Source organism: Bombina bombina, chromosome 3 (assembly GCF_027579735.1).
Source record: "Bombina bombina isolate aBomBom1 chromosome 3, aBomBom1.pri, whole genome shotgun sequence".
Taxonomy (NCBI): Eukaryota; Metazoa; Chordata; class Amphibia; order Anura; family Bombinatoridae; genus Bombina; species Bombina bombina.
The window spans coordinates 218995368-219008714 of NC_069501.1; the positions used below are offsets into that span (position 1 = coordinate 218995368).

Sequence of the window (13347 nt, forward strand, 5' to 3'; positions counted from 1 at the left end):
ATTGTACGTTCTACCTAAATCATGAAATAAATTTTTTGGTTTCATGTCCCTTTAAGAAATGACTCCCTTTATTTACTACATAGAAAATGACACACACACACATATAATATATATATATTTGTATTTATTTTATGACTTACAAGGATACTACAAAGAAAAAGCACCACAATTGATATGTATTTGCTTTTTTTTTTTTTTTTTTTGCAAAGTTGTGTTCTAAAATGTAAATGTTCTTTAGCTTGTTTTTTTCCAGCAGAAAAAAAAACACTTTATGACTTATGTGGATACCTCAGAGAAAAAAAATTGATATGTAAATATAAGTGCAAACTTAACAATAGTTAATGGCACAGTACAGAGCATCACTAGTCATTACAGTAATAGCTGACACATTATCTATGACTGCAAAATTTGGAAGGCAAATACACCCAGTCATGAAAGCCCTGCTCCTCCCTTTGTCTGTTCACCATCTCCCCACAACTCTGCCTTTCAGCTGTTGGGTGTTGAGTTATTTTTCTTGTATGTTGATGGCAGCAGCTGTTACTGCAGCAAGAGCCTCCTGGCTGCAGCCTCTTGCAACGCACACTAGACCCCTGAGTCAATTTCCGACTAGAGCAGAACAGCTTGAGTCAGTGAGCTCAGCACTGGACAGAGGGTAGCAGCACTGTGCATGCTAGCAGTATACACAATCAGACAATCGGAAAGGATACCTCACAGCAAGCTCCTGGAACGTGGGATATAACACAGGAACAGGAATCACACTGCTTCCAGCAAGTGTCCTCTAACCCCACCACAGCTCTTATTTGCCTATTTACCAAGGTAAGTGCTGTCACTTATGGTGATCTATTGAAAACCCCCTCTAATGTGATCACAGTATATCTATCTCTATAGGACATTATATGTAACCCTATAACTGCTTTCTAATTTATGTAATAATCTTATATTTTATTCGTTGCAGTTTTTTTGACCTATTCAGTTCTTTTGATTTCCTGTTCCTATGATAATCTTTATATTTAGTCGGTTTTTCAGTCTCTCTGGTCACAGGACCTGCAGGGGAACGCTCAGATATTTCTATATTTGGAAAGTGACCTCTTCTCTCTCTGCAGCAGGCAGCGTGTCTCCTTGTTTAGCTGCTGCAAAACCCCATGCCACAAAACGTCATTTTATTTCTATAACTTGCCTCTAGCATGCTCTTCGCATGGATGGTATATTTCATTTTTTAACACAATGTTACATAAGTTTTATGTTTCAATCAGAGCAGGTTAATTGTGTGTAACGTTTATGGCACCCTCTGCATATTTCTATCATCATTTATGACATATGTTGTTTGTAATCTGTAAAGAAGATGACATTGTGGTTTGTGATTTTAAGTTTGTCCTTGTTTGTATTTGTAATATAAATTCACATGGCTTCTTGAACACAGATTTTTTTTTTTTATCAGTTATACCCCCACCTTTACTTAGAAGATTATGGGAAATTCAACTTTATTTACTTTGTTCCAAAATAATTGAGTTTATTCTCTGAATTTTTATATTTGGAAGATTTGATCTATATTTGATCTAATTAGATTTTCACAATAAATTAATGAATGCGCACCTTTAAGATTCCAGGAAATATACTCTGCCATATATCTGAAATATCAAATGCTGTTCTACTAGCAGAAAACAAATGTAATAGGCATTGCCTGACTATGGTAATATCCTACTGCTGTATAAGTGCTCACTGATAGGCACAATTCATACTGCTGTATAAGTGCTCACTGATAGGCACAATTCATACTGCTGTATAAGTGCTCACTGATAGGCACAATTCATACTGCTGTATAAGTGCTCACTGATAGGCACAATTCATACTGCTGTATAAGTGCTCACTGATAGGCACAATTCATACTGCTGTATAAGTGCTTACTGATAGGCACAATTCATACTGCTGTATAAGTGCTCACTGATAGGCACAATTCATACTGCTGCATAAGTGCTCACTGATAGGCACAATTCATACTGCTGTATAAGTGCTCACTGATAGACATAATTCATATTGCTGTATAAGTGCTCACTGATAGGCACAATTCATACTGCTGTATGAGTGCTCACTGATAGGCACAATTCATACTGCTGTATAAGTACTCACTGATAGGCACAATTCATACTGCTGTGTAAGTGCTCACTGATAGGCACAATTCATACTGCTGTGTAAGTGCTCACTGATAGGCATAATTCATACTGCTGTGTAAGTGCTCACTGATAGGCATAATTCATACTGCTGTATAAGTGCTCACTGATAGGCATAATTCATACTGCTGTATAAGTGCTCACTGATAGGCATAATTCATACTGCTTTATAAGTGCTCACTGATAGGCATAATTCATACTGCTGTATAAGTGCTCACTGATAGGCATAATTCATACTGCTGTATAAGTGCTCACTGATAGGCATAATTCATACTGCTGTATAAGTACTCACTGATAGGCACAATTCATACTGCTGTATAAGTGCTCACTGATAGACACAATTCATACTCCTGTATAAGTGCTCACTGATAGGCACAATTCATACTGCTGTATAAGTGCTCACTGATAGGCATAATTCATACTGCTGTATAAGTGCTCACTAATAAGCACAATTCATACTGCTGTATAAGTGCTCACTGATAGGCACAATTCATACTGCTGTATAAGTGCTCACTGATAGGCATAATTCATACTGCTGTATGAGTGCTCACTGATAGGCACAATTCATACTGCTGTATAAGTGCTCACTGATAGGCACAATTCATACTGCTGTATAAGTACTCACTGATAGGCATAATTCATACTGCTGTATAAGTGCTCACCTGAAAAGAAAAAAATATTGACAAAAAGGAGCTATAAACAAACATTCTAAGATCATTTTAAATCTTTTAGTAAAATAAGAATATTGAATAAAAAATATATTTTTATGTAATATTGAATAACAACACTGCATACAGTGTGCTGGGTGTCAGCATTCATTCTGAACGCGTTATACATGTATATGCTTATCACAAATCAGCAGGCACATCTTTATCTAACCAAAGAACGACTGTGTGTGCACAAAATGCACAGCTCATCCAGTCCTGAAACCCCAATATACACAGTGAATACTATATGAGCAAATACAATGCAATATACTGTATATGTCCTTGTTGGCAAATGTCTTGACACTATAACTTGATCTGCAGCTGTGCAAAAAGATGGAGGATAAAATTCAAGAAACTCCAGCCACCAATTTCTTTTAAAAGACCTTTATTCTTTAGTCATGGGTCCCATTGATATACAACGTTTCAAGCCAGCATTAGGCTCTTAGTCATGTACATGACTAAGAGCCTAATGCTGGCTTGAAACGTTGTATATCAATGGGACCCATGACTAAAGAATAAAGGTCTTTTAAAAGAAATTGGTGGCTGGAGTTTCTTGAATTTTATGGACATTGGTGAGACTTGGCAAGTCTGTTACTCCGTGCCCCACTGGAAGAGGTAATTGGTGTGCTGTTTTCCACTTTTTTGATTCTACAAAAAGATGGAGGAGACAGGCAGTCATGAATGGGGTCTGATAAAGTCTCAATTTGTGAAAAGCTCCCATTACAAGTTTTACAATAGTGTATTTATGTATTTATTTATGGAGTCTAAAATCAATAATTGCAAAGGTTATGTGAAACCTGCAGGAAAACATTAATTTAGACACCTGTTTATTAAAATGTAGTCAATATTTTTAATTTGCAAGAAAAGAAATGTATTTGTACAGTGTACAGGGAATATGGTGCGCTAAGCACTTTTTATGTACTGTATCCACGTTATTACTAATTGTATTAACTCCTTGCATGCCAACGATTTGTAGCTGTGTTGCAATATATTGCAGCCGTCAAGTGTGTTAAAGGGGAAGTGTATAAGCAGGTGAGTTATTTATTTTAATTGAAAAAGATTTTTATTATTTTGTTCCTCAAGTATACTTCACAACAGTAATATAACAGTAAATGAGTCTTACAGGTCACAGTGAGTTATTTATTTTACATCTTCTTACCAGGTAGTTGAGCTTTAAAATGTAAAGTGTTTTGTGTGACATCACAAGCACTGACTGCACATGTGCAGTGGTAATAGCGAATATATAGTGCACCCATATTCAGTAATGATTGATGAGGGCATGTTTCTGAGTGGAGTGTGAGAAAGTGGTAACTTTTGCAAAGGAACAAGCACTCAACCAGGGAGCAGCCTCTTTTCGCCCAATTCACAAAAGAGGACTTTCCTAACAAATGTGCACGTCTAGTAGCATTAAACTTTTAACGTCTGTCACTTTAGTTATCTGAGTGCAAACTGCTGTTCTAGTGTTGGTTTTAGACTGATATATTCCAGTACAATTAATCTTTGTGAGTGGCATAAGTGTGCTGAGCGAACAAAAGGTCACACTGAGTAAGCTGGTTCAGCATTTCATATTCTCAGGTGTGGGTGCCTGTGTGATCTATTATAGAGTTGGTCTCACTTACCAGTAGTACTTCAGACAGTGTCATTTGTACAAAGAACTGTTAATAACATTGTAATTCTATTAAAGTATGATCGTCCAAACATTTTAACATGGAGGTCTGTCAGTAATGGTGGAATTGGACCAGAGGGCATTTGACGTTCTGCTACAATTATGGTTAAAATAAGAACTCAAAATAAAATGACATTTTAATAGTTAGGAAATAAGTAGCTTTTATATCATTTAACTGTATATACTACTCAAAATTAAACAATTTGGTACAAATACATATGCTTGGTTACCTAACGAAATATATGGAACTGCTTCTTGAATACCAAGGAACTGACATCTGTTTTTGGCTCAGTGGTTCAGAGAGACACACAAACACTTTGAACAACTGGATATGGCCTTTGGGCTGTAGGTTGGGCAGCCATGAATTAAAGCGTCAACATATGCAACCTGTACTTACAGCGGTAGTGCACATTCACAAACTGCATTAAGTAAATAGTATAGCATTAAGTAAATAGTAGGAGTAAGCACAATGTTATCTATCTGGCAAACATGAACTAGGGCAGTCAAACTGTGAAAAATTGTCAAAATGCACTGAGATAAGAGGCTGCCTTCAAGTACTTAGAAATTAGCATATGCACCTAACTAGGTTTAGCTTCCGACAAAGAATACCAAGAGAACAAAGCAAATTTGAAGATAAATGTAAATTTGAAAGTTGTTTAAAATTGTATACCCTATCTCATTGGTTTTCAAACCTGTTCTCAGGCCTCCCTAAAAGGCCACATTTTGAGGATATCTGAACTGGAGCACAGGTGAAATAATCAGCTGATTAGAAAACATTGCTAGTTTACCTGCTCTCTTCAAAGGTAGTCCGGAAAACCTGGCCTGTTGGGGAGGCTTGAGGGCAGGTTTTAAAAATAGTGCCCTAGTTGAAGCTTGAAAGTTTAATATTGACCAGACTGTCCCTTTAAGGATCGATCTCAGCAGAAGTAGATTGACTAACCTTCTGTCAGATTGATTCTTATAAGGGCCCATGCTTTCATAAGGCAGACCAGACAGCTGACGTGCTTTTTTGATTTGTTTTTCTTAATATCCCTGATTCCCCTAAGCTAGTCAAAATAGAGTGAGAGAATCGAGGGCAGAAGCTGCTATGTACACTTAGCTGACTAATACTGTACTAAGAACGCAATTGTTCTTCATAAACTAAATCAACATATGTATATGTGATTAGTCAGTTCAGGTAGCTGCCTGTGGTACCTTCAATCAAGCGACACCCCCCTGGCTTTACAAGTTATTGTGTCTATTTTTTTGTTCTCATACAGTCTTATAAGCTTTGCCGCTTCTGAGTAGGACATTGCAGATGATTAAGCTCATGCAGCCGCCACTCCTTATTGGCTGACTGGCCAGGTTATGCTCAGAAGCTTCAAGTCTTACAGTTCCCAAGCAGGACTTACCTATGTATTGGACCCAGTTGTGTGGGTTTAAACATAAGATTTGATTACAGTCTATTGTTTGGAAATGATCAACATGCTAAAGATCCTGATGAGCAGGTTTTGATGTTCACATTCAGTCATTTTCATTGTTTATCTCAGCATTTTTGTATTTATCATTTTAGTGAAAAATAGCCATATTGGATGCTCAATCAAAGTTACAACATTAATAATAAGCGCTTGCACTAATAACAAATTGTAAAACTGATTTCCCAACAAACACACATGCCCACAGTACCGCTAGTGCCCCTGCTTACACCACTGGGAGGCATACACACATATCTTTATGGTTTGGAGCACACCAGATTAATTGCGCACATCACCTATTGCATTAGAATATCCATTAAAATAAAAAGTAAAAAGCTATTATATATTCTTAAAAAGATGGTTTCTCACAACTCTCTTCTGTGTGACATTTGTATGTTACAGCTTTATTTGTACAAACTTGAAGCACAGACTTGCTCTGCAGACAGTTCTGTGATGTACCTATTATTATTGTATGTCCCTGAGAGCACCGGATTGCTCTCATTTTTCTTTTTTTACGTTTCAGGAAACTGACATGAATTATGCAGTTAACAACTACAGCACCCTTTTAGTCTTATGATAAAGGGAAGTCAATTAAATGTGCACTTCTTACATGTAAGGTCCAGCAAAGGGCATTTAAGCCAAACACAATGCATATTTTCTTCAAAAATATGCAAAACAAAGGCAATAAAATAGCTTTATAGAGAGAGGGAGAGTACTGACAGCTGAGGCACAGCGATCAGTGCATGTCACATGGAGTTTAAAAGATCCTTATATGTACAAAGACAGTCACACTTTAAGCTATTCACGTTACGCCTCCTATCTCTCACAGCTCCATGATATCTCTCTCATTAATATTTGAAGCCTTTCTCTTTATAATTACACTTTTAGCTCATCATGTGGAAATGCCTTTTAGTTGACCAGATGCACTGATTTTTAGCTTCACAGGATGAGAGCAGAGGAAGAGTTCCTACAACAGAATAGTTCTGCTTTAAACCATGTTTTATGCAGTGTTCCAGTATATATACTGCACTAGACACGCAATGGTATTTCAATTAAATTAACAGCTTTAAAGGGAAGTCAAAATGAAAGTTTCATAATTTAAATAGAGCTTGCAAACTCTTCAATTCCACTTTACTTCTGTTGTTTAGGAACACTTGGGTTCCTATGTTAAATCTTCTACTTTCTGTTAGAACATACCTAGGTATGCCTAGGAGCGTGCACATGTCTCAACCATTGTATGGTACCAGTGTTTATAAAAATGTTTTATTTATTTGTTTATATAAAATAGTGCTTAACAAAAGATGAAGACATCAAATAGATGGGGATATAGAATTAACAAATCAGTAATTGGATATAATTACAAAGCTAAAGGGTCTCCAAGCAAGATCAGTCTGTGATAATAAAAAAGGCCTGAAAATGGCTTTATATACAAGTTAGTAACAGTTTGTGTACTGTACAATATACAATGGTAATTGTTATTGTGTGCCTTATATAGAAATATTAATAAATAAGTATACAGCATGCATTAAAGTACATTTAGTGCTGAAGGCATATGCAAATATCTGAGCTATCTAGATATGAAGTCTGTGAGAATGAATTGTTATCTGAAACACATCAGACAGTCTCACAGTCCTAATAGTTCTTCAGTCATTAGGTTTTATTACGCTTAGTTTTATTCATTTTATATACGGAGTAACATGACTTTAATGTTACATTATCAAGATATAGTGTCATGTAAATGAGTTAAAGTGATTGTAAACTTTAACAAATTACTGGCAGTATATAAAAGTAATCTTTAAAACAGGGGCACTTTAATTCATTAACATCTTGAGAGACACTTTGTTTTTAAAATATTTACCACTGATTATGGTAAACTGTTATGGTAAACATACCGCCGTTCCTCCACCCGCATCTCATAGTGTATTTAGTAGATTGATGGCGAATACAGCTTCCTCCAATCATTGTGTGCCCCTCGTGGATGCCAGATGGGGCATGCAACGATTAGAGGAAGCTGGATTCGTCATCGATCTGCTAAATACAGTATGAGATGTGGGAGGTATAACGGTGGTATGATTACCATAACTCAGTGGTAAATATTTTAAAAACGAAGCGCCTTTCAAAATGTTAATTAATTAAAGTGCCCCTGTTTTAAAGATTACTTTTATATACTGGCCAGTAATTCATTTGTTAAAGTTTACAATCACTTTAAATTGCAAAGGATATAACCAGAAACAGGTAATTCTGCTAATATAAGTCACGTGGAATTTTTTTTATTTTTTATTCTGCTCTCTATCTAAGGCAGGGGCCAGATATAGGGGCCTATCTATCAAGCTCTGAATGGATGCAGGCTCCCCAGAAACAGCAGTTATGATGCAGCGGTCACAAAGACCGCTGCTCCATAACCTGTCCGCCTGCTCAGAGCAGACAGACAGACATCGCCGCAAATCAACCCGATCGAGTACGACCGGGTTAATTGACACCCCCCTGCTGGCGGACCATTGGCCGTGAGTCTGCAGGGCGCGGCGTTGCACCAGCAGCTCTTGTGAGCTGCTGGTGCAATGCTGAATACGGCGAGCGTATTGCTCTCCGCATTCAGCGAGGTCTGGCGGACCTGACCCGCACTGTCGGATCAGGTCCGCCAGACTTTGATTTTTTTTTGTCCTCCACATCACTGAGCATAAAACAGACACCAGCAATTTGTCACTGAAAAAATCCCTTCTCATTAGATAATAAAGAACATATATTTCTACTAAATGTAACTATTTAGAGTTGTCTGTTTGTTTGTGAGTATAATGTGATCTTGCCCATGGCTAATCATGGCTGCCCCCCCATATATGGCTGCCCCCCCATATAAAACGTTTTTGGGGGTTATTGTTTGTGTGAGTATAATGTGATCTTGCCCATGGCTAATCATGGCTGGCCCCCTCATATAAAACATTTTTGGGGGTTATTTTTTGTGTGAGTATAATGTGATCTTGCCCATGGCTAATCATGGCTGGCCCCCCCATAGAAAACGTTTTTGGGGGTTATTTTTTGTGTGAGTATAATGTGATCTTGCCCATGGCTAATCATGGCTGGCCCCCTCATATAAAACATTTTTGGGGGTTATTTTTTGTGTGAGTATAATGTGATCTTGCCCATGGCTAATCATGGCTGGCCCCCCCCCATAGAAAACGTTTTTGGGGGTTATTTTTTGTGTGAGTATAATGTGATCTTGCCCATGGCTAATCATGGCTGGCCCCCTCATATAAAACGTTTTTGGGGGTTATTTTTTGTGTGAGTATAATGTGATCTTGCCCATGGCTAATCATGGCTGGTCCCCCCATAGAAAACGTTTTTGGGGGTTATTTTTTGTGTGAGTATAATGTGATCTTGCCCATGACTAATCATGGCTGCCCCCCAATATAAAACGTTTTTGGGGGATTATTTTTTGTGTGAGTATAATGTGATCTTGCCCATGGCTAATCATGGCTGCCCCCCCAATATAAAACGTTTTGGGGGGGTTATTTTTTGTGTGAGTATAATGTGATCTTGCCCATGGCTAATCATGGCTGCCTCCCCCCCCCATATAAAACGTTTTGGGGGGGTTATTTTTTGTGTGAGTATAATGTGATCTTGCCCATGGCTAATCATGGCTGCCACCCCCCCCATATAAAACGTTTTTGGGGGGTTATTTTTTGTGTGAGTATAATGTGATCTTGCCCATGGCTAATCATGGCTGCCCCCCCCATATAAAACGTTTTTGGGGGGTTATTTTTTGTGTGAGTATAATGTGATCTTGCCCATGGCTAATCATGGCTGCCCCCCCCCATATAAAACTTTTTTGGGGGGTTATTTTTTGTGTGAGTATAATGTGATCTTGCCAATGACTATTCATGACTGGCCCCATATAAAATGTTTATTTTTTACTTCCATTTACCGTTTATTTTTAGCCATAAATTAAAATCGGTGACCACTTGATACAATCAGTTTGCCATATGTTTTGTTTCTGACTTCAAATCTATTTTGTTTTTTTTATTTTGTTTAACAATTTCCCTAATTTTGTACTTCTCTTCATTCTCTGCTGTGAGTTAGTTGCAAGACCTGAGCAGTTCTTCCCACAAGCCTGACACTTTATGAGCGTATGGTGCCTTTCCTCATTGCCTTTCTCTCTGTGATTTGTAAATCCTAAACTGCATCTGAAAACATTTATCTTAACCCCCACCCCTTGTGTAAGCGATATATGTATCATCCAGCACTTACATGATAGGGTTTGTCAAGTAAGTTGTGCTCCTTTTTTAGAAACACTTTGAACTAACAGTTATGTATATATGTCATTCCTGGAATATGCGCTTCATGTAAAGCACACAAGGCAGCAGCAGGCTGCTGTGTCTTCCTACCAGTCAATAAAGTAAAATATTTTGTTTCTCAGCAACAGAAAATATTTTCATTTATACTCAAATCCCTTTAATTCTTTCCCACTAGTTGTACGGATTTAGCAGAAATACTTTAATGCCCCCATCTATATGTATAAGAAAATGAGCATAGATTACCAACCATTATACAATTATAAGGGCCTCATCATCTCATCTATAATACACATTTATTATAAGTAATCATCATTGCTACAATGTAAGTCATTTTCTGTTCACCCAAATAGTTTTCCATATATTTTTCATGGCTATTAGAAAACATTGCACAGCATTTGTAACATAATATGTATTATTCTTTCATGAATCAGATAGAGAATACAATTATAAACAACTCCCCAATTGACTTCTGTTATCTAATTTGCTTTGTTCTCCTGGTATCCCTTGTTGAAGCAGTGCACTACTGGGAGCTAGCTAAACACAGGTACGCTTTTCAACAAATTATACCAAGAAAACAGAAGAAATTAGATAACAGGAGTACGTTGGAAAGTTGTTTAAAAGTGTATGCTCTATATTAATTATGAAAACATTTTTGGGAGTTTTATGTCCCTTTAAGCAAACACAGTTACTGACTATAAGCAAACAACATTGTTTTTTAATGACAACTCTCCTAAAGTAATTGAGCACTCATTTAATGGGCCTTCGTTACAGTTTTTATTATTTTTTTAAATGTATTTCCCTGTTGTAGATTTATATGCTTATGTATAGCACCATACTTTGCTGCAAGTGTGCTTTACCACTAATGTAGGGTACGGGAATAACTTTTAGATATAACACGTAACGTTATTTTCTACCAGAGAAGAAAAATACCCCATATGGTGAACACCTAAAACATGAGTAGTACACATTATGGCACAACTGTATACTATACTGACAGTTCTTTCAAACCAAAACAGGTGTAAGTGATTTTAAAGCTACATGAAAATAAAAAAAAAATAGTTTAATGTCCCTTTAAGTACCAAAACATTATTGAGGTGTCCCAGATAATGTGTATACGGGTATAAAACCTTTAATCCAAACTGTCTGGGGCTGGAAAACGTTTAGATTTTGGCATAGTTTGGATTTTGGCATCTTTGCATCTGTAAAATGGGACAGCTTGGAGAGGGGATGGGACCAAATGTAAAAAATATATAATTCGGCAAAACTTGCATGTCATAATACATCTTATACATGCTTTTATATACATAGTACTGTAATCATAAAGTTAAAAGTTGTAGTTAAAAAAATATTAATGAGAAAGAATGGATTTTGGAATAATTCTGGATTTTAGAATTCCGAATTTGGGGATTTGCACCTGTATATAAATTTGTAGCGTTAAAGTAAACATTTGAATTCTATTGTCACTTCTGTGTGTGTTGTAGTTAATTAAATAGGAGGACTTACCACCTTCCATCATTACACGCCCCACATAAACTCTTGCGCTCTTGCTTCTGTTATTACACACATTATTACACTCATTATTTGGCATGATCTGACAGGCTATTCAGCATATCTCTCTGATGTCTCTTCTGTGATCTGACTGACCCTGGCTAAGGAACAGATTGAGCAATGAAGACACTCAGGCTGTTAAATGACACAGTGCCACTTAACGGCTAAAGGTCATGTTTACTAATAACTCTGTATGACACTTTAAGATACCTATACTGTAATGAGTTTTTATGTTAAGGCATCTTTTGCATATTGTAAATATTTCATTAGATGTTTTGGTATCAATCATGTGTAGTACTGTGTAATAAACCTTTAATTATGTTGTTTACAGAGCAATAAACATAACAGCTAGGTTTGCCACCTTTAGTTCAGGCCAAAACCGAACACACTTGCACCGTGAACAGCTCCGTACCCCTGTTCCATAACCTGTCCACCTGCTCTGAGGCGGACAGGTTATGAGGCGGCGGACAGAAATCATCCCGATCGAATACGATTGGGTTGTTTGACACAAGAACTGCTGGTGCAATGATAAATGCCGACAGCGTATGCTGTCAGCATTTATTGATTGCAGCGGACATGATACGCTACATCGTATCATGTCCACATGCACTATAATAAATTGACCCCAATGTCTTACATAGACATTCATACTCTCACACATCCTCTATCTCGCACACACACTCTCACACACACTTACGCTCACACTCACACACTAACACACTTATACTCACTCACTGTCTCTCTCTCACACACAGACACTCATGCTTTCTCTCACACAGACACTCACACTTTCACATACACACATACACTCTAGCACATATACTCTTAAACACATTCTCTCTCTTATTAATACACAGACTCCAGACACACTTTCACACACTAAAACATATACACTTACACACACTAAAACATATACATACTTGTACACACATTCTCTCTCTCTCTCTCACACACAAACACATATACTGTTACACACATTCTCTCTCTCACCTTTTCACACACAGACTCAGACACACTTCCACACACTAACACATATACTCTTAAACACATTATCTCTCTCTCTCTCTCTCTCTCTCTTCCTCTATTTCTCACACAGACTCACAGCACACTTTCACTTACACACACACACACTAACACATATACTGTTACACACATTCTCTCTCTCACTCACACAGACACACTCACACACACACTAAAACATATACTGTTACACACATTCGCTCTCACTTACACTCACACACACAAAAAAAAACACTTTTCACACACAGACTCACACACAAAGCTACACAGACATACTTTCACACACGGACAAAGACACACAGACATACTTTCACACACAGACTCATATACTCTTAAACACATTCTCTCTCTTTCTCTTTAAAACACAGACTGGCATGCACACTTTCACACACTAACACATACACTCTTAAACACATTCTCTCACTCACACAGACACACTTTCACACACCCACACACACACACATTAACACATATACTGTTACACACATTCACTCA

At 37.3% G+C, this 13347-nt stretch overlaps 1 protein-coding gene across 1 annotated transcript in view; it reads left to right on the top strand.

Moving 5' to 3' along the window:
- The first annotated feature begins 514 nt into the window (after positions 1-514).
- The window catches only part of CORO6 (coronin 6), a 170233-nt gene continuing 157400 nt past the window's right edge, over positions 515-13347 (top strand). The window contains exon 1 of the mRNA XM_053706146.1: positions 515-816. The gene's annotated coding sequence lies outside the window, so the exon portion shown is untranslated. The remainder of the gene's footprint in view (positions 817-13347) is intronic.